The following is a 4,908-nucleotide window of genomic DNA, read 5'->3' on the forward strand; positions in this document are numbered from 1 at the left end:
TCTAGGAGGACATTCCTCCTCTCCAATGGTTGTAGGCAGTGGTGGGCTCTTACTCCCAGCTCCTAGGAGGGGCAAAGTGGGCCTTGCATGGAGATGTGGGCCTATCCCAGGAAAGGGAAGAGGAGCCAGACACACGGGGAACATTATGTGAGGCCTCAAGTCTGGCAAAGTATTGACAACCCTTTGACTTCATAATTCTGGTGTTAGGATCATATCCCAAACATATTCAGCTCTGTAAGGGCATAGGCACAGTGATGTATAACTCAGAGGTATTTGCAGTGGGGGTGAAGGATGTTAGAAGCACCTGGGTATCCATCTTTGGAAGAGTAAATGTTTCTCAAGTTAAGGCCTTGAGGCCCCAGCTTTTAATTTTCTTACACAAGCCCACCCAAGATTCAAAACTCAGCTGTCACTGTGTACCTTAAACAAACCACTTCTCTCTGAGCCCATTTCCTCTGTGCAAAGTGGACATACTGGAAAATATACCTCCTTGGGGAAGTTATTCTGAGACTTTAGTGTGATAATATGTGCTAAGCATCTGACACATGGAGGTACTCAGTAGATGGAAGCCAGGAGTGGTGATGCTTGTAGTTTGCAAAGCACTTTGCAAATCCATTATTGTCTTAAATATTTCCCCCACTATAGCCTGTGGCTGCAGCAGGAGTGTTTACCTAATTTAACTGATGTAACATGGCCTGGGAGACTTCACTTCATGGCTGTGCCCCTCAATAACTGGGCGTTTCTTGTGCAAGACTGCTTAACTTCTCAGAACCTCAACTTCCTCTTCTGAAAAATGTCAATAATTACTTGGTGATGGGGCACCTGGCTGGCTCAGTCAGTAGAGCATATAACTCTTTATCTCGGGGTCATTTCAAACTCTACATTGGATGTAGAGTTTACTAAAAAATAAAAATTACATGGTGATGTCTCTGAAGCCTCTAGCACATAGTAGACAATTGTTACATTTCTTCACTTCAAATTCCAAAGCTCTTTATCTGACATTCAGTGAGCAAGAGAGATGAAGACTTGGACCAATAGTTTATATTGCAGTAGAGGAAGAACATGTGTGTGTAAAAGAAAGAGGGATAAGGTATAAAGAATGCCAGGGAAAAGGGTGCTAGTAAGGGTGAGTAGTAGATGGAAATAAGGAAGCTTATCTGTGGAGATCTAGGAAGTGTGTAGGAAGCAGAGCAAGTGCAAAGCTCACAAAGGAGAAGCAGGCTCAAAGAAGGGGTGGTCAGACTGAAGTAAGAAAGCAAGAGTGGAATGAATGAATGAATGAATGATCGATCCAAAGGAATGCCCTGCAGTCACATGGCTCCTTAGAATACTATGTAAGAGGACTTCAGGGGCACCTGGGTGGCTCAGTTGGTTAAGCCTCCAACTTCTGCTCAGGTCAGATCTCACGTTCATGGGTTCGAGCCCCGCAGTCAGGCTCTGTGCTGACAGCTAGCTCAGAGCCTGGAGCCTGCTTCTGGTTCTGTGTCTCCTTCTCTCTCTCTGCCCCTCCCCCTCTCATGCTCCGTCTCTCTCTGTATCAAAAATAAATAAAACATTAAAAAATTTAAAAAAAAAGAGAGGACTTCGGCAATTCTGTGAGACATCCAGGTAGACTGGCAGCTGCAGGTGTTATTTTGAGGATTAGGTGCTTAGCCAGGGCTACAGGAATGTATGGATAACCTGGAGTCTCATCCCACTGGGTTCATTCCTGAAAGTTTTGCTCTAGGAGTTCACACAGGCCCAGGGGAAGTCCCCTCTCCTGGATCGTGGAATGTGGAACTTACATGAGCTCAGAAAACCTGTCAGCATTGGCCATGAGCAGATGTCCAGATGTCATAGCCTGGATTTTGAACTCAGGTTCAAAAGGTAGACAGTTTTAAGTGCCCAGAGTCAATAAAGAGTAGGCAAACTATAAAACTTCCTTATCCCTACATTGAAAGTAACAGTAAGATTCTTTTGGTCCAAGTGTCAGAGAACACCAGCTCAAATGTGCTTACCCCCAATCTGCATTTAGTGAGTTCTATAACTTAAAAGAAATTCATAGGTAAATGAGCTTCAGGAGCAGTTTGATCCAAAGTTGACCAGAGATAGCAGCCTCATTTTCCTCTTTTCCCTTTTCTTTGTCCTCCTTCCTGTGGTTGCCTCCATCTGAAGCTAGAGCCCCTCATGGCAGCAGCTCCAGGCTCACATCCTTCCTCCACATATCAATACAACAGACTCTTCTGCTCAGTAGTGAAGGGGAGGCATTCTTTCATGTATCATCTATTTACACTAGGACACAAGCCTATCCCTAACCTAATCACCACCGCTCAGGGATAAGGAACACCGACTGGCTTAATTGAACTCAGTTTTAAGACAACAGTAGTATCTTCTCTGATATAAGGAATAGGAGTATCGCTTGTCTCGCTTCATGGATTACATGGCTCAGGGGTACCTAGAATTATTCACTTACTTTCTAACAAAATATAACAATATAGAATAGTTGAGAGCAAATTCCCAAACTAGAATTAATACTATTAACTTCAAGATGGTATATTTTAGGGGCACCTGGGTGGCTAAGTGGGTTCAGTGTCTGACTTCAGCTCAGGTCATCTCACGGGTGTGGGTTCAAGTCCTGTGTCGGCTCTGTGCTAACAGCTCGGAGCCTGGAGCCTGCTTCAGATTCTGTGTCTCCCTCTCTCTGCTCCGCCCTTGCTCGTGCACTTTCTCTCTCTCAAAAATAAAAACATTAAAAATTATTTTTTTAAAAAGTTGGTACTTTACTTTTATTTAAAAAATAAACTAAAAATCTTATACACTAGTATAAGTATACCCTCCAACATATTGTTTAAGCCATATTGTATTTTGCCGTTTTTATTTTTGAATTATAGGGGGAAATATTACATGTAAGAATTGCTAGAGTATATCATTTGTTTCCATTTAAGTATATACCCTAACATAACCTAATATAACCTTGGTATATATTCTCTAATACATTTAATTTTTAAAAAATGAAATGGATATAATCATAGGTGGCCTCCTTTGGACTATGTGACAGGTGCTCAAACAGCTGGTAGAACTGGAAGTGAAATTCCTTAATGTGTACGACTCCCAGTGTCCTCTTTGCCTAAGTCTAAAATGACAGCCACTCTGAATTAAGTCCTACCCATTTCCCCAGCAGGAATATTTCTTCTCCCCACTTCACAGTCTGGTCTGATGAGGCAGTGAGGACAGTGTGGTCTCCAGGAATGTTAAGAGCTGCTTTTGGTCTTCCAGAGCCCTCACTGGCTACATGACCTTGGGTATCCACCTAATCTTAAAAATGGGGCAGACAATTCTCAGAAGATTGCAGCAAGATTCAGAAAAGCTGTGTAAGCAAGGCATTGCCTTCATGCTGCATACCCTAAACCAGAAGTGCAGAGTGTTGGACCACTCACTCTGTGACAGTCAGTCACAAGGCAACCCTGGTCAATGGCCCTTCTTCGACAGATGTCCATTCAGGAGCTCCAGGAAACTGGGTTTGGGCCTCAGAGGGTGGCTCAAAGGACCCATTCACTCATATCTACCCAGATGCATTCCTGACCTCGAGGCACAGCCTCCATCATCAAGGGCCCTTGGGATCTGCCATCTGTGGGGGAGAGTGCCCAACATCACACCCCATTTCCAGAGCCAATCCATGGAAGAAAGGAGAGCCTGGAGCACAGGATTCCCCCAGGTCTCCCTGACCCCCTTTCACAGGTGGTATTTAGTGCAATTTTGGTGTTGACCACATAGAAGCAACTAGCAGTGCTTTCATTTTAGGCACCCAAAACCATGGAACTCATTTCAGCCCTGGTCCAACGGGGGAATTTCCAGCAAATGTCAAATGAGGTGAGGAAGAACATCCCTCTGACCAAGTTAAAAAAATGTGAGCGATCGAGCAGTATGTAATGGAGCCATGCAAGTGACACTGCAGAAGGGCCACCTGAGCCCCAGGCCTAGAGTAAGAAGCTTTAGCTTGTGAGTGTGTATGAGGCACAAAGAGGGGTGTGCAGAGCAGAGCAGGGTGGTGACTAGAATACTGGTTCTATGACCTTGGGAACAGCCTCACCCCGAGCCCTAGAGACGACCTCATGGAACAGCTAGGAAGACCCAGTGGAGGGACTGCAAAGAAAAGGTGCTACAAACTCATTGGAATCCTCACAATAAAATGGGATTTAGGTTTCAAACCAGGAAACAGTTCAACAGGCTCTCACCTTCCTCCCTCTATAAACACCCACAGCAGCACCTATGTCCCTGTGATAGCACAATTGCGAAAATAACAGCCTGCGTCTGGCTCTTACTAGGGAGCAAGGCCTATGACAAGCATTTTGTACACATTCTCTTTTCATCTTTTTACTGTGTGGCTGTGGGCATGTGACCCTCGCTGTGCCTCAGTATAAAACAGGAATACTCAAAATTATGTAAGTTAAAATTAAGTACTTAAAAAAATAACAAGTAAACTGGTTAAATTTTATAAAATCCTTGGAATGGCTCAAGGCTGTAGCACAATTAAGTATTTTGTAAATAAATAAAAGTTCAAAAAACTTCATGTCCCTGTGCTCACTCAGAGTAAACCACCTGCCTAAGGTCATAGAGCCAATCAGGTGGTGGGTGATTCCAGGTCTGTAGGAAACTGTATGCCGAGTCTCATCTACATGTGTCTCTCCGCTGCCCACTGGCCCAGGAAGTGCATCACACTTGTCCTTGTTCTGTGGTCCTGGCATGTTAAAGGAAGGTAGCAGTCTGTTAAATACACGAGGTATGCCTTTGGAGGATTCAATTGTTTTCAACAGCCATAAAAAGAAATCTTTCTAAGACAGATTCATGAAAGACTTGGTGGCAACAAGAATGTAGATAAAAGTCGAGCACTCCTCAGAGCAGAAGAGGAGGCAAGTCTCAGGACGCTGA

This window comes from Suricata suricatta, chromosome 14 (assembly GCF_006229205.1).
Source record: "Suricata suricatta isolate VVHF042 chromosome 14, meerkat_22Aug2017_6uvM2_HiC, whole genome shotgun sequence".
Lineage (NCBI taxonomy): Eukaryota > Metazoa > Chordata > Mammalia > Carnivora > Herpestidae > Suricata > Suricata suricatta.